Below are 18,122 nucleotides of genomic sequence, written 5' to 3' on the forward strand. Positions count from 1 at the left end.
AATAGAGATGAATATCTAAAAAATGCTTCGAGAATCCTTTAGAAGCACTTATACTAGGTTTGACAAAATATTTCAGGCGGTTACCTTCAGACAAGCCACTAACAATAAGAAAATCAACTTGCCTGAACTGTGGAATGATTTCCTCGGAAATCAATACACAGTGTTCATTATTTCCTAGGAAATCGCGCAGTCTAGCTGCGCCAGAAATATTTCACAGAGTACAAGAAACATGCCTCGAGGTATGTACTGTGCGCCACCGGCGTGGTTTTCGGCATGACACTGAATTATGGCCGGGCCTATGTAGGTCAAACGGGGCGCTGCCTTAATGACATGCTCAAAGAATATGCCTTGTCCCTCAAGAATGTCTACGGCTCTAAGATACCAGTGCACTGTAAGCAATGTAAGGAATGTGCCCCTCTGCTTCATAAAACAAAGGTTTTCGCCCGTTGGAAGGAAAAGTCAAAGGAAAAACTTGGAGACTGAACAAATTAAACTTGTGGTCCCGATACATGCAAGTGTGGCGTCAGTTCGAGTATAGAAGACGAGTTCATGTTTATTTATTGAAATTGTCCAGTAACCGAAGGAATTTGGCCTTCTTTCTGTCGTAGTAAGAGGAGCTTTTAGCCCTATGTGCCCTTCCTCATCGTTTATCGCTTGACTTTTGCTGCGTCTGAAAATGATGTGTAAAGCGTCACGTGCTTGCTAATTCTCGATAAGTGACCGCGTTGAGTCAAAATCCACTCTGACGTGGGAATTTGCGCGTTTTCCTCCTTTGTCTGGGTGGAAGGACGAAACTTAAATGGTCATTTAAAAGTTAGCACTTGTGCTGCGTACTCTTCTATCTATCCTTTTGTCAGTGCTAAACAGTAACAACACCATGGCCCTGTTTTATCCGTGTCGCTGCTAAAACTCACAATGTACTTAATCTTGCAGTAATGAATCTGAAGCCGCACACATCCCTTCTATGTAAGGGCTCGAGCCCAGCCGGGGCCAACAACTTAAAGCCCGGGCACGGCCCAGGCCCGGCTAAACATTCTCCGGCCCGGCCCGTGCAGTGCTCCACTTCGGTGTAACCCGACGATACAGCTGACACGACGCCACAGCTATAGCGGGTCTTAAGATAGGCTTGAACTAAGGAAAAGCAGATGGCTGCGATAGGGCAGAGCGAAGGAAAATATGAACGGGGGACAGATTTGGAGTGACACCAAAAGCTTTATCCCTGCCTGGCGCCAAAGGCACCGGAAGCTAAACATGTGGAAAGGGAAATAGTAAAAGCCAGTGTTGGCACGAACCGTTAGCCTGCTGCTCATTTTGGACGCTGTAAAGTCAATGTCAGCGGCACACAGCAAGACTTGTATTGACTGACTCACTCACACTCACAGCGCTGTACGAGATATGGAGCTTATTAGTGCGTTAGCGACCACAAGGCGGTACTTGTGAGCTGTGAAAAGCAATGAAGAAATAATTCGTCAAACGTCGCCTGTACTTCTGCGAGTACTTACCACAGGATAGCGCGCGCCTGTTTTTACTGTAGATATTCTGCGCTGTGCAGGCAAATACCAAAGCTGCGCAGCACAGCCCACAGTGAATCGACTCTCGCCGGAAACTTATTCGCTAAACAACGAAGCATAACACTGCCTGTTTATTTTTTTTTTCTTTTGGGCTGGGCCGAGTGCTCGGCATCTCCCGCTGCTTTCGCTTTTTGATGTCTCAAAGCCGTCGCCCGTTCTTCAGCGGCCTTAGCAAACATTAGCGGCGAATAAACAAGGGATGGGAGTACGCCCAAAGAAGGGCGTATACCGCCAATGATTCCAGTCCCACACTGGGCCAACATTATAATGCGATAGCACTTATGTTGTCATCTTGCAAAAATCAGCCAAATTTGAAAAACCACCAAATTTCTAGATGTCGAGACTAGAATGTTCAAGTGCCTTCCCCTGGATTATGTCATGGGTTTATACTAACCTGGCCCCCTCTTCCGCTTAATCCAGCCAAGAATTCCAGGTAATCCTCCTTAATCCACATACTAATCCTTACTAATCCACCTTAATCAATGAGGTAGGACTACTAAAATTTGTAGGGTCCTTTGGAATATTTAAAAGTAGGCCAGCTTTCAAAGGCTTTCGCATTTTGTTTAATAATGTCCTTAAAAATGCCCCAAGTGTTTTCTACTTCATAGCATTCCGGAAGCTTCAAACATTTGGAAGCTTTCGAATAAGTTCCTCACGTTCGACACCACGTTCACCACGGATTCCGGCCGATTTTTGTCTTAGTTGGAAGGGAACAGAGGCTAAAAACATAGCATGCTTAATACCGATCAGTTGCAGCGGTGTCTACGTAAGCAATAAAGGCAAATAGGAACCTGATGGCAGGCTTCGCGACTGCGCCGCCTACTCGAAGAAATCAAGGTCTTTTGAGAGATTTTTTTACAAGCTTTAAATGCGATATAAACATTTCAACACCATGGTGTTGAAAAGCACGCGGGGGGTGCTGTCACTCTCTCCCCGTTCGTTTTTCATCGCCAAGTTTCACAACGGAAAGATCGTAGTTCTTTGATTTCAGCAGCCTTGCTCCTATTCGTCCTTCATTCAAGACAAAAATAAAAGGCAGTTATACGCACCAAACCGATGTCAGCGTCCTTCTCTGCGACTTCCAGCGACCAGCCTTCTTTGCTCTGTTCATGTGCGCTTAATATACCTCGTAGCTTGAGCTCGGAAACAACCTCATTTGTTGCTGTCAGCCGTTTTGTGCAGTTTTCTTTTTTGCGCTCAATTTCGGCGCTTTAAAAAAAGAGTCTATCAGTCTACAACTAAAGTAACCGCTATGGATCAGCATCTGGTTTAAAACCAGGTGTTTTGAGTCCTCAGGCTGCAGTCACCAAAGCAGCTAGTTACGAAGCTAAACATATTTTGCGCGCAGCTAACGTCGCCGCGTCGGGACGGGCGAGTGTAGCAGACATGTAGAATGTACATGTACACATTATTAAGATCGACGTCAACAAGTCTCGCCGGGTGGCCGCCAGCACGCCTGCTTCTGTGTATGGCTGCGAGCAGCTTGAGTGTGATTGCTTTCGGGCCTGCCGCCATGGACCGCACGCATGGAGAGGACCCAGGTGCCAGCTGACTTCAATTACGGAGTTTGCCCGGTTGGAGTACAGGACCAAAACCAGACCCCCTTTCCGAAAGGTCTGCACGTGTAGAACGCCGCCGCCGCCGCCGCCCCGGGGAGACGAACGTTATCTTCCCCATTTGCCGTGACCGTGCCAGGGAACAAAGGGTCTCGTTTCCTGTTGCTCTTTGGCGTGCCAAGCACCGCGACAAGCTGGCGGGCATCATCTCCGACCCTCGCGAACGTCTCCAGGCACGGGGAACCACTTTCGGCCTTTTCGTGACCTCGCTTTCCGGCCTCGAGCGGCGGGTGTCTTTGATTATCAGCAGATGTCGGTGACCCGCAGAAACCTTCGACTGGCCGGAGGCCATCACCTACCGCAGTCAACGCTACCTCGCCGACAACTTTCTTTCCCTCAGACTGCACATGTGACGGGGGCGTGGCCCTAAGTGCAGTGGTGTGTTTGTGCGCACAAGTTTGTGTTGTTTGTGATCTGGGCCCCTCCCACCCAGGCGTGGGCGTCCTCAACCTAGGGGATTTAGGGAAGGAGAACAGTATAAAAGTCGACAACGAGTGCGGCAGGACAGCCTCCCATAGCCTCCCATAGAGCCTCTCTTAGCCCCATCAGAGCCTCACTTCAGTCTCTTATGCTTGTAAAAAGATGTAAACAAAACCCACTTGTAATCTTCCTCCCATCACTTAACTCTTTGCCTTGGCGGCACTCCTGTCCTGGTGGTGGTGGGAACGGGTGTCGAAGCTTGACCACGGTTCCGTCAAGCGAGCAGCAGCAGCAGCGAGCTAGCAACGACCCCGAACCGACCCATCTTCGCCAACAACTGGTGGCAGTGCCAACAACATGTAGTAGAAGACATGTAGAATAAACGCAGCGGTCGCCTATGGGGGCTCTGGTGTCTTGCAAACTCTTTTCCTAAGCACAATGGCGTCGGAGAAAACATGGTGAATGCACAGCGCAAGGGATAAGGCAAGGAAAAGAAAATATGAAAGACACAAACGGACGCTTTTTCTGTCCCTTGTCTTGTGCCTTGCGCTGTACTACATTCATCATGCAGCACCAACTAGCCCGTCAGTCACGTGCCGATGGGACTCTGAAGAACACGTAGGACCCACCATTTTCTCAGGTGTTATGCACTGGCCATCGAGGCACCCTAGCCGCAGCGGTGGATGTTCGCCACATAATGTGGACATGTGCAGGGACAAGGGCTTCGAGGACACGAATTTCACAGGAAGTGGGACTAACGGCGACAAGGAAGTAGGATTTCTCCATGTGGATGACCGACAACAATAAGAGTACTTGAAGGAATTGGTGCGCGCTAAAAACCACGGAAAAAGGACTAACACACAGGACGAAGCGCTTTCTAACAACTGTTTTAATCTCAAAAGGAACATGACTATATACACACATTTGACGTCATATCATGCACAGAAGAGGGTGGAACGCACGCGCTGACAAGAATGAAAATGAAAAAAAGGAAAACAGGTAAAAACTACGCGCGCTTACAACAGCCGAAGATTGCTATTCTTGAGATAGAATAATTCAGTTCCCCCTAACATCACCGAAGGGAAGCTGACGCATTGCTTATCCGGAGCAACGTGCATTGCAAAGCTTCGATAATTTCTCTTTCCCGTCTGTTTCGAGCCCTACCTATTACCTTGGTGTTTTTTAGCAGTGGTATGCATTTGCAGTGTGCACAATGAGGTGCCAGATTCCCGGATTTTGCAATTTGTTTACATAATCTTTCGTGTTCCCGGAGCCTCTTGTTAAGGCATCTGCCTGTTTGCCCAACGTAAGTTCGTTGGCAGCTGAGCGGAATGCTGTAAATGACGTTTTCGTCACACTTTACATAGGTGTTTTCGTGCTTGATATTTCACCCAGGCTTCTTTTTGTGGTCTTCAGTCTCGTTGACCTTTTTACACATTCCAATGAGTTTATTGGGAGCTGAGAAAACCACCTGGACTCCGTACTTGTTGGCTGTCCTCCTTATTCTGTGGGAGATATTGTGAACATACGGCATCACGGCAGGGCGTCCCTCGTAGCTCGTTTTCTTAGTTTTGTGGGACCCAGTAACTTCTCTTAGTAAGCTTTCTGCAATGCCGCAAAGTAACTGCTCCGGATAACCGCTCTCCTTCAACCGGGAGACCTGTTGGTCTACGCTGTGAATTATCAAGTGGGGGCAAGATTTTTATGCGAAGCATATTAACGTAGGTTTCGGGCTTTCGCGCGACGCCCGGTAGTGGCCACCATTGACCTTCAAGTAGGTCACTTGACATGACGTCACACCGGCTGCAGATGGGGCCTCATATCGCGCCGTCGGTCGCCTCCCGGCGGTGGCCACCATTGACCTTGAAGTGAGATCACATGATGTGACGTCACGTGATGACGTTGTGGAGACGAATCGTGGGCACCAGTCATCGTCAGGTCTCCACAAATATATTCGGCTGGACGTGCTCAGCCAGGCTGGGATGGAACAGCGCTGCGCCGGCCTTGCAGTTAAGCAGCCATGAAAATCCAGTCTGCGCGTGCTTGACAGGCGTACTGGGACAGTCGTCGTCTTCGGCTGCCGGACCACGATGGCACGCTACAACGTCACACCGGCTGCAGATGGGGCCTCATATCGCGCCGTCGGACGTCACCCGGCGGAGGCCTCTACGCTTCGGTTCGCGCCGTCGCGCGCGACGCGGCGGCGGCGCCACCATCGCTGCATCACGTGATATGTGACGTCACGCCAGGGATGAGGCGGCGCGCGCCCGCCGTCGCGTCAGTCTCTGTGCCCGCAACCGCGCCAGCGTCTTTGCGCCGGGCGTGTATGCGGTCAAGATGCCTCCAAACGCTAAGGACGTTAATAATAGGAATGCAAAACGAAGGCTGCAGCGTGCTACGGAAACCGATGAAGAACGCGAAGAACGCCTATAACATGCTTCGCATCCACTGGGCTTAACCTTGATAAGCCTCCAATTTTTTTTATAGCTAGTTTCAGGCAAGACGTAGCTACAGCTCGTTGTACAATTCTGGAATGACCGGAGTCAAACCGCAGCAGCGGTTTTTCTGCTCTAGGCTTGTAAGCCCAGCAAGTGTGATTGTCGCAGCAAGTCACCAGCAGGTCTAGGAATCTAATCTGACTGTCCTTTGGTGTTTCAGAAGTGAACTTGAGGCCAGGAAAAGCTTCTTCCATTCATTAAGAATGCTTTCCCCACGTTTATAGAATCAATTGGGCTGTTGGGAAGGCAAAGCAAGTAATCATCAACGTACCTAAAGCAAGTTAAGACATGTGCATTTAGGGTGCTCGATATCCTCCGGTTACCCTGTGCCAAGAAAATGTCGGACAACACAGGCGCCAAACAGGATCCAATACGTATGCCTCCCTTTTGCAAAAACAATTCACCTTCAAATTGCAAAATCAAATTGCAAAACAAATTGCAAAATCCGGGAATCTGGCAACTCATTGTGCACACTGTAAATGCATACCACTGCTAAAAAACACCAAGGTAATAGGTAGGGCTCGAAACAGACGGGAAAGAGAAATTATCGAAGCTTTGCAATGCACGTTGCTCCGGATAAGCAATGCGTCAGCTTCCCTTCGGTGATGTTAGGGGGAACTGAATTATCCTATCTCAAGAATAGCAATCTTCGGCTGTTGTAAGCGCGCGTAGTTTTTACCTGTTTTCCTTTTTTCGTTTTCATTCTTGTCAGCGCGTGCGTTCCACCCTCTTCTGTGCATGATATGACGTCAAATGTGTGTATATAGTCATGTTCCTTTTGAGATTAAAACAGTTGTTAGAAAGCGCTTCGTCCTGTGTGTTAGTCCTTTTTCCGTGGTTTTTAGCGCCCACCAATTCCTTCAAGTATGTATTTCCAACTAGCCCCAGTAGTAGCTCTTTTGTCTTTTAACAATAAGAGCAGGGGCCTAAATTCTCCGGTTCCTCCATGGAAACCGCCTACATGATTTACCTTAATAACTATACAACTAAACCAAATAATTATGCTTTTATGAAAAGTGTACGGAATAAAAAAAAATCTAGCCCGTCAGCTCGCTCTTGTCTGAGAATAATAACTGACACTATAGGTATATTGCCAGCTTCGCAAGAGTCATTTATAGGGGCGTGCAGACCGGACGGAATGTACACCTGAGAGGGGCTGCAGCTGCACGCGAAAAGGGCGGAGGGGGAAGGGACCGCGAACGAGATGGAACCTCGTGTTTCAGGATCCTGTTGAGGAAATTATGTATTTTATAGGCGAATACACTCCATGGGTAAAGTGACCCCAAACTGACAGATTTTGGACGTGCCCTGGTATTGCAGCAAGGTGCACTCGTGTCCTCCGTGATGCTGGGCTGTGAACGCATGACTGAATAGGGCTGAACTGAACTCAAATTTCACATACAGCGCGCATATCACACCGGAAGCGGGAGCAAATAGCTCCGAGGACAGCTTGACGAAAGCCTCATGCTTCTATAGTGGTATCACGGAGCAGTGGCCCAAACAGCTCACTCAACAAACAACACTCAAAATAGCAATATTAATAACGATGCACACTGACGACAATTATATCTGCTTGTGAATAGCGCAGAACGCCAAAACGTGCACTTTTCGTGAATATTTGTACACACAAGGAGTTATTGGTTACGTTAAACAAGTTCTTTTCGTCTTTTGCCTCTCTTGTATTCCTTGATTAGAGCAAAACAGAACTGCGCGAAGACGACGGCACAAAAGGCACGAATACACACACAAAGCGCAGTTTTTTTTTTGTTTTTTTCGTCTTGGCGCAGTTCTGTTTTGCTCTAACCATGAACCAAGTAGTCCAACATCATGTCTTACTTCAGTATTCCTTCAGGCGTACTATCCAGAAAAAAAAAGCATTTTTTAAGCAGCCGTGGAAGCCACTGTCGTATTTTAGGATTCTCGAGGGTGACCGGAAGGAAAGAATTTCTGCCCTGGCATCGAATGCGCCGTTCTCTTACTTCCTTTCCTGCCCTTGGAGTCATCTGTGTGCCTTGCCCTCGTCGTGATCTTTAACTTTATCCGAAAATATCTTCTACCGAAAAAATTTTGTGGTTTCTCTGTTAATTCGGGAAAATTTCCGAAAACTCATCCGGACTACGTCTTTCATTATGCCCAATCTTGGATGCAAAATTTCCCTAAACACCATCACTGAAGCCATATACGGCCACGCTGAGTGAGGCGCCCACAGAACCATGCGATCAAGTGTTCCTGCTATTAGTGGTGCACCCTGTACCCCCTGTCCCATAACACTGTCGTGTGCCGTTAAAAACATGTATGCGGTGGTCATCGACGAACATTAAAACTATTTATCACCGCGCCTACATTCAGAGCAGGCTCGCCATTCCACTGAATCAGACAAGTAAAACGAAAACTGATGCGCCCGTAACAGCGCAACACGCGATAAAAGCGGAGTTTATTGATTCAGATCCAATCAAGAGTACTATCGCATTGAACTGGGGAAAAAAAAGGGGCATTGAAACCACAAGACTCATTTATCGCCACTCGGGCAGTCTTGTGACTCCCGGAGGAATAGACGATGGTTACAACAAATGTACTGCGAGCCGCTTCCGCTGATTCTGTCTGCTGAAGAATTAATATCAGAAGGGTAGCGGATCGGGCTAGTTGGTGCAGTTTTGACATTTTTCGAAGCGCTAAAACAACATGGAGCAGAGAGAACAGACAGGGACGAGCTCTCTGCGTCCATGCTGTTTTAGCGCTTCGAAAAATGTCAAGAATTAATATATTTCATGAGATATCGCACTAACAAATTACGCACTCAGTGCACGGTACATGCCAGAACTTGCGTGGCACAGCCCCGCCGCTGGCAGCACCTGCCATCTCAGGGCACTGGCGCATTGCCTTGACCGTTGCACCACTGCGCCAGGAATAGCATGATGACTTCCAGGGATCTATGAATGTAAACTGGAGGATTACCAATTCCGCACACATGGGCATTAACCCATTTGCGCTGTCATGAAATACCTTTAAGGTGGAAATTAAGTGTCCCCTCCAATTTCTGGACTTCTCTCCTCGAGCAAATTTAACCACGAAGAAAGTATTTCGTTTAACCGGTCCCAGATATTGGAATGTAGCGAATAAGGCACGGCTCCACGCTTAGAAAGCAAACTGCGCACGTAGGACTGGGAAGCAGTAGGAACTGGCACCGAGCACTGAAGCCTCGTGTTGGCAAGTAGTGATCTCGAGAGGGGGAGAATACGCGTGGGGTGCCTGTCAGTATGTGGAGGAGAGCGGAGACATTGCAGGCACTGCGCGTTACGCAGGTTAAAGAGGAATGGACACGATGAAGCGTTCGCCCGAAGAGCAGTGTGACATAGATAAGAGGAGTAATTAAAGACAATATAACAAAGAATATGGTTCACGCGACGCGTGACGAAATTATTGCTGTTCAGTGGCTTGTAACATAAAAACAACACGAACATTTTCGCTCGGTGGGTTTTTCAAGAGATGCATTACTAAACTATGTAGGCTGTTTCGCCTAAGGGTTTGCACAATTTCAAAAAAATATAGGCCTTTTTTGTAAGAACAGTGCTTTTTTTCGGCATACCAATGTCAACAGTGTAGTAGATCAGAATACAGCTAAGACGTACTAGTTACCAGGTTGGTTAACTAATATAGAATAGTTATCCGCCGCGGTGTCTCAGTGGCTATGGCTCTCGGCTGCTGACCCGAAAGACGTGGGTTCGATGCCGGCCGCTACGGTCGAATTTCGATGGAGGGGAAATTCTATAGGCCCGTGTGCTGTGCGATGTCAGTGCACGTTAAAGAACCCCAGGTGGTCGAAATTTCAGGAGGCCTTCACTATGGCATCCCCCGAGGGGGCACAGCACCACGACGGCAATGGAGCGCTCACCGATGTTGTTCTTTCAGGTGGCCCTTTTTCTAAGCGCGTCGCTGGAGGCACCGTCCGCAAAATCCTGGTTGCACTCTACCTGGCCTGACAGACGCAAAATTGGAAGCGGTCGCCACTTCTGGACAGCTGCCAACGCCTCTGCTGGAAACCGGAATGGTCTACACGTGTCGACGCTATCACCATAGGAAGCACATTATATCAACCGCCATTTTACCGCCCCCCGGTGGGGCACAGCACCACGACTGCAATGGAGTGCTCACCGATGTTTTTCTTTCTGGCCAGTTACCTTGACTGCTCCTACTGCCGCGTAAAGAGCAACAATCGTTTTCTTATTGTGGTGTTGTGCCCCGGAGAGTGGTCTATTGCTTTCACGAACTGTGACAAGTTTGTAAAATACCTGCTTTGTAGAATTCTATAGATTCTGTCAGGGGATGTCGAATCGAATCCTAGCCCTGGAATGGAAGAAGTTCTAGCAACTGTCTTGGAAACCGTGCAAAGAATTGAATTAGGCCAGGATTATATTCGCAACGACCTTCGAGCTTTGAAGAATTGGCAGGCGTCCGTTAATGTCGAACTGAGACAGCTGTCAGCTCACATTCGGGTGCTAGAGGTGGACACTGGTACTCTAAAAAGCAGTAGTGCTTCACCAGTTCAGGCGCCCGAGGTTGCTCTCAAAATCTCGGACAAGTTAAAGTCGATTGAATCGCGCTGCGAAGACGCAGAAAACCGTCTACGCCGTTCCAATCTCCTTTTCTTCGGCCTACCTGACACCTCTGACGAAACCTGGTCATCCGCTGAGACAAAAGTAATAAGCTTCTGCTCGGAAACCCTCGGTGTAGCAGCCGAGCCGTCTCAAATAGAGCGCGCACATCGCCTCGGGAAGTACCAGGAAGAAAAATGCAGACTTATTATTGTCAAATTTGCACTTTTCAAAGACAAACAGCACGTTTTGGAAAAGGGGCCCAAATTCAAGAATACAAACTATGCTGTAGGAGAAGATTTTTCGTTAAAAACACGAATATCAAGGAAACACCTACTTGATTTTGCGAAGACACAGAACGCCACGTATAAGCTTCACGTAGACAAACTGCACATCGGTGGCGCCAGCTACGTATTTGACGCTGCATCGGGGAGTGTCATTCGATCTACAAGATAGCTCCCACGGGAAAAGATAGCTGGTACAATCGATCATTCAAACTCTTCATGTCGTAAACACACGCCATCACGATTACATTTATCATGCACTAATATGCGTAGTTTGCTACCCAAATGCGTTGAACCATGTTCACACCTGGAGAACAGTGAGTGTGACATTTCAGCACTGACTGAAACGTGGCTTAATCCTGATATTTCTGAGACTGAGGTACTGCCCGATACCAACGAGTACCTAATCTTCCGCAAAGATAGAGCAAACAAAAGGGGGAGGAGGTGTCCTAATAGCCGTCAGGAAGCGTATAGCATCCCATCTTCTTAATTTACCCAGCCCCCTTAAGATTATATGGATCTGCATTACGTCATCGTTCGTTAATTCAATAATAGGTGTATGTTACAGACCACCAGATAGCTCCGATGCTTCCACATCTCAGTTGCGCGATAACCTAAGTGCCATAAAGACGAAGTTTCCTAAAGCTAATATATTTTTTATGGGGGTCTTAATTTCCCAGACATTGACTGGTCTAACCTCACCTCTGGCTCTCGCTATTCCAAAGTCTTCATCGACTTAACTTTTGATTTTTCGCAAACACAGTTATTAAACCAACCTACACGCGGAACGAATACTCTTGACCTTGTTTTGACTTCATGCCCCGACAATTCAAGCACCATTTCTACTAGTGAGGGATTCAGTGACCATCTGACTCTTCATTTTGCAGTTAGCATCCCATCACATACGCGGCAGCTCACGTCTAAGCTCATCTTCAACTATAAAAAGCTAATTGCAATGCCAATAACATTGGTCTGCAAGAATTTGCTCTTCGTACCTTTCCACTTTCTCTTCCTTTACCGTCAATGAAAACTGGACCTTGTTTAAAGAAAAGTTGCTATCATTAATGGTTGCTCACGTACCACAAATTTCATTTCGGGTCAACATTTCTAAGCCATGGTATCATAGGTCACTTCGCGCAATTAATAATAAAAAGAAGCGCTTATTTAAAGCAATGAAAAAACTGGATCCCCCTCTCTGAAACTGCAACAGAAGCACTGCGAAAAACAATACTGCCGTGCCGTTCGTAAAGCGAGACATAAATTTTATTCTCATGATCTTCAATCCCTTATACGCAAGAACCCCAAACAATTCTGGCGTACAATATCCCCAGCTAACACTCATGCCCAAATCGCTCTACAGGACAATGCCGGAAATTTCATTACTGACGAAGAAAGTGCGACTATCTTTAAAAATTATTTTGCTTCAGTGTTCACCCATGAAGATCTTTCTAACATTCCTGCCACCGCAGAAGCCGACTACAGATATGTTTGTTTGTTCATTGGGGTTTAACGTCCCGAAGCAACTCAGGCTATGAGGGACGCCGTAGTGAAGGGCTCCGGAAATTTCGACCACCTGGGGTTCTTTAACGTGCGCTGACATCGCGCAGTGCTCGGGCCTCTAGAATTTCGCCTTCATCGAAATTCGGCCGCCGCGGCCAGCATCGAACCCCCGTCTTTCGGGTCAGCAGCCGAGCGCCGTAACCACTGAGCCACCGCGGCGGGTGGCTACAGATATATGACCTGTATTGAATCAACTGTTGAAGGCATGACGTCACTAACCAAAAACTTTTTTGTCCGCTAGCTCTGGTGTTGACGGAATCAACGCCAAAATTCTTAAACCCACTATAAACTCGAGCAGCTTAATCTTGTATCACATTTTTCAGCAGTCTTTGTCTATCGGTGAACCTCCATTTGATTGGAAAATAGGCGAAGTCATTCCGGTGTTCAAATCTGGAGACAGAAGTAACATCAGTAACTACCAACCCATATCTTTAACCAATATTGCATGTAAGCTTCTAGAACACACCATTGCTTCAAACGTTGCGCAGCATCTTTAACTAAACCGCTTTTTTTTACCCTCATCAGCACGGTTTTAGAAAAGGACTGTCGTGCGATACACAACTCATGGAATTTACGCACGAAGTTCTGTCTAACATGAATGATAACCAACAGACTGATTGTATTTTCATCGACTTTTCTAAGGCATTTGATCGGGTAGCACATTGTCGTTTAATTGCCAAATTCTCTGCTTTAAATATCGACTCATTGACGCTATCATGGATTAGAAATTTTCTCTGATTTCGCAAACAATTCACCAGTATAAATAATTGCTCAGCCGCTATCTCTGAAGTATCGTCTGGTGTTCCCCAGGTCAGTGTCCTGGGCCCGTTACTATTTTTAATATATATTAGCGATCTGCCAACCGACAGTACTTCTACCATCCGTTTGTTTGCTGACGACTGTATTATTTCCCTCAAAATTTCTAATCCAACTGATCATCTCGCATTACAGAAAGATCTAGACCATATAACAAACTGCTGTTCCATGTGGCTGATGCCGGTTAACACTGATAAGTGTAAATTAATGACTTTCAGCCGTAAACTTTCCAACTCTTCTTTCACCTACTCGCTCAGCAGTAACCACGTGACAACAGCGTCCTCATATAAATATCTCGGCATTCACCTAAATCAAAACCTTTCCTGGTCGACACACATTAATAAAATTACAGCTAAGGCTTCACGAACCCTTGAATACTTAAAGCGTAATCTTCATGGTGCACCATCTGACACTCGAAAACTAGCCTACCAGACGTTTGTCCGCCCACAACTAGAATTTGCATCACCCATCTGGTCACCTCACCAAGCGTGTCTAACACGTAATCTCGATTCTATACAGAACCGTGCTGCATGCTTCATCGCTTGCGATTATAACCGGCATTCCAGCGTCACTAAGATCAAGTTATCGCTATCAGTTGAGTCTTTAGAATCACGTCGTACAGTAGCACTTCTTTGCTTATTTCATAAAATGGTTTTCAGTCTTCACTGTCACACATTACCTTTGTCACGGCCATGTCGTACATCTCATCGCCTCCATAATCATAGCAGCTTTACGCGTATTCTTGGTCATACTAAAGCATTCAACATGTCTGCTCTTCCACGTGCCATAAACCATTGGAACAGCCTTCCTGACGATGCTACTAATACCAGAAATCCCGCAACGTTTCGTGATAAGATAACCGCAATCCTCGCCTAGTGTCTCAGTTCTATGTGTTCCTGCGAAAAATCACTTTTATTGCTGTTTATTGTGAACTAACTTATGCACTTTTTAGCCTCACTGTCAAATCGTGTTCCATTTCCATGTTGCCACATTTTGAAACTTATCTAATTATTGTGTATTGTATAACTTTAATTTTATTCTACTCAGTGCCTCTTGCTAACTATTGTATAACGTTTCTCTTTAGTCGTTGTTTTTTGCGCTGTTCTCTAACTTCTATGTACTGCCCCGCTCACACAATGCTTCCATGTAAAGAAGCCTGTGAGTAACCTGAATAAATAAATAGCCTCAGTCGCTTTGGGACGTTAAACCCCATAAACCATAAACCAGTTAACTTTTTAAGTTAACTAGAATTAATTAGGGCGGCTAGAATTTCTTTGAAGGAGAAATTCTAGAGGCCCGTGTACTGTGCGATGTCAGTGCACGTTAAAGAACCCCACGTGGTCGAAATTTCCAGAGCCCTTCACTACGGCGTCTCTCATAGCCTCATTCGCTTTGGGACGTTAAACCCCATAAACCGAACGAAAACTTTTTAAGTGTTGCTACTAGGCGCCTTAATTATTGAGAGACGTGAAGCCCACCGTAGTTAACATACCTAATAGTTTTTAGAATTTCGAAAACGCGGTTACCCTCGGCGCTGTAGCCAAATAGATTCTGGCTACATAGCACCAAAATACATGCACTTTCGAGAAGCTTGCAGGCAAAGAAACCTTTCCAGTGCAAGTAAGTCGAAATAGCCAAAATGTGTTTGGTCATAGCGCCGACGGTAATCGCATCTCCGAAACTGATATGGATGTCAATTACGGTGGTCTTTACGCTTGCCTCTCAATAATTAAGGAGCCTAACAGTAAGAGTTAAAAAGTTAACTATTCAATATTAGTTAACCAGCTTGCTAGTTAGCATGTCCTAGCTGTATTCTGATGAACTACAGCGTTGAGAATGCCTTGACGAAGAAAAAACGCTGTTCTAACTTGAAAAGACGATTGTTGAAAATTGAGTAAAATCTTAGGTGACACACCCTGTATATTGTATGGCCCACACCTAGCTCGATGTAAAAGAAAGGCATGAGGATGGAGGTGAGGTGTGTCGTGCGCGGGGGATGACGTGCTGTACGAGTGTACGGGGTGACCCTGATCGTAACGACGCATCTCGGAAAGATCATACCGTAGGTGGGCCAGAATGTTTTCGCTCCTATTTCCAGTGACGACATTGAACATGCCCAATTAAAGCCATCACTGCATCAGACAGTTACCAACTTTCGGACGAGCGCGGGGTAACACCTAACCCAGAGTACTCCGAAGGCTCCAGCCGTTGTGAAGGAATCCGTCGACCACTCCTTACGCGTTAGAGGGCAGAAATTTAGGTCAGTGTATTAGAAATAAATGCGAGATTTAATCAGGTTCTTTTTTTCTTGTAAGTGCTTAGGAAGAATGTAGATAATGTTAATAGTAAGATTTGCATGCCGACAACATGGCAGTGAGAGAGCATGCAGAGCTCGATAATTAACCGCAAGTTAACACGCAAGACCTGGATATACCTTCCGAATCCTCGATCAGATAATATCGCTGATATAACTGGAACGTACCTTCCGCTCCGGCCTCTTTGATGTCCCCGTCTCAGATGCAGCGTGCTTCGTTCTTGGTTCGCTATTTCTCTGTCGCAAAGGGGTATGGGAAGCACGCATGGAATACCGGCGAAAAAAAAAAGGGCGTGCAGAATGATGCAGGTGGAGGTCGTCGCGCTTCACAAGGTTCCCTCCCTTCCTCCCTTCCTCTCCTCGCTCGACCTTCGCACACATGGTGAACTGGTTGGCACCAAACGACCGCTCACTTCGTTCCCTCATTTTTGCTTCCTGCCAGCGTCTGTGACTCAATCGACGACTTTCTTCACGACCGATTTTCCTGCCTTCACCGTCAGAGGGAAAAGACAAGCGGAAAACATCTGCGGCCGGAGGCCAACGAAAGCGCACCCCGGCAGAACCTTCGGAGAGAGTAAATGCCGAATTGACGTAAAAGAAAGGCTGTGGCTAGAGTTCCGTCCAGACGGAACTACAACTTGCGCTAGAGTTCCGTCCGGACGGAACTACAATTTGCGCTAGAGTTCCGTCTAGACGGAACTACAATTTGCGCTAAAGTTCCGCCCAGACGGAACTGTTATGGCACCATACAGTTCCGTCCAGCATTATGTGCCACAAGAATTCGGAATTAAAGCTGGCGTTAGGGATTGGGAAACCAGTTGGATTGCAGACTTTTGCATGTCCGTTTAAAAAAGTGGCAATCCTGTTCCGCCTAATGTGTGACAGGATATTCTGCTGCATCATTTTTTTTTTTCCAAGCAGGCAATAGAACGAGTTTTGGCTTCGGTTTGTAGGTGCGTTTGCATAATGCTAGTTGACCGTTTGTGTACGTCTTAGTCTTTTTCGCGCTAAGTCCTCTTGCAGCACAAACAGCGACAGGGCTTCACATCACTTCGCGAAGAGTTCCTGCACTCTGCTTCTAACAGTGTCATTTTCCCGATCCTGCATGCATGCACGGAAGTTATAGCTTCGAGGATGTAACTAAACGCAGTACGCGGACAGATATTTTGGTGCCGTATACGTGCGTAGAGAGAACATCTGGATACAGCTTAGTCAACTGGTTATTCCAGAGGCAACTAAATGCTTTATGTGGGTAGAAATCACCCATTTTGTATAGTATGGACAGTACGGACAGTAGACAGTTTTAGTTCTACGTGCGTCGAACCTTCGCGCACGTAAACGTGAGCAGTCTACGTAGCGTGCGCTCGTGTCGCTTCGTACAGTTTTAGCTACACTACAGTGCTCTAGAACCTTGTAGATCTCCCATAGAACCTAAAAAATGCGCTAGCATGTTGTGCCGCGCTATCTAGTACAGATAAAAAAAAACTAATTTTGTTTAGTCGAGCTGCTTGGAGCGGAGCCAGGCCAAGCCACCATAGAGCTATCATACCCTCCTTGTATTATACCAACAGTGCAGGCGGTAAATACTTTGCCCCTTTCTTCTCGCAAACGTTGAGCGATTTCATTCCACCGAACTTTATGTTCGTGTTATCTTCAAAGGAATTGCATTCCTTCACGTCCCGTAGCATATTTAAATCATCGCTTTTAGAGAAGCGAAGGCGCGCTGGTGTCCCACTCATGTTGACGACGTGTGCGTATGGAGCCCTAACGTGCACCCTTTTGATTTTCCCGCTGACTGTGACGAGGGTCTCGCGATATCCCGCGAGGTTTTGAGCTTCGCGTGGTCTCGCGAGACCTTCGGCACACTCGTTGCTGTGACGACCACAAACGCTTCTCCGTCAGGCTTAGGAGCTGCTGAAACGGATTTCTATCTCGAAAACAAAAGCTAGTTCTCATCTAAAACTTCACGCGAGAACAAGAATGGACCAACTGAAGGCAAATACAGCAGTTTACAGCACAATACCACGTCCAGGGATTAGCGACGAAGCTGTTATCGTTGTGAAGCGGGCGGGCAGTGCGCCGCCATCTTGCCAACGACACGTACGCAAGCAACGTGCAGACCGCAACGCAAGGATCCGAATCTCACGTATACGTCCGTGCAACCCACGCAGACACTTCACGTTCTGCGCATGCGCACTGGTGACCCGTAAGCGCTGTACTTACGTGAAGCTTCTACGTACGTGAAACTAAAATTCTCAATTGTATGGACGGAACTCTAGCTGCAGTAAATATTCCGTCTGGACGGAACTGCAGCAGCAGCAAATGTTCCGTCTGGACGGAACGCTAGACACTCCGTAAAAGAAACCACCTCCTTCGAATACAGCTAATGAATGCAACGCAATTATCAGTAGAAGGCGAGATATGTCTGTTGTATAACGTACATTCTTTTCC

At 46.9% G+C, this 18,122-nt stretch overlaps 1 protein-coding gene across 2 annotated transcripts in view; it reads right to left on the minus strand.

The window, feature by feature from the left end:
• LOC149325532 (thiol S-methyltransferase TMT1B-like) overlaps positions 1-15,958 on the minus strand; it is a 53,027-nt gene extending 37,069 nt beyond the window's left edge. The window contains exon 1 of one of the 2 annotated variants that reach the window (XM_089563760.1): positions 15,840-15,958. The gene's annotated coding sequence lies outside the window, so the exon portion shown is untranslated. Of the gene's footprint in view, positions 1-9,997; positions 10,097-15,839 lie in introns of those variants that run through there. The other variant, XM_089563761.1, reaches the window with a different exon arrangement.
• Positions 15,959-18,122: the final 2,164 nt, after the last annotated feature.

Source organism: Amblyomma mixtum, chromosome 10, assembly GCF_055824585.1.
Source record: "Amblyomma mixtum isolate Tamu chromosome 10, ASM5582458v1, whole genome shotgun sequence".
NCBI classification, from domain to species: Eukaryota; Metazoa; Arthropoda; class Arachnida; order Ixodida; family Ixodidae; genus Amblyomma; species Amblyomma mixtum.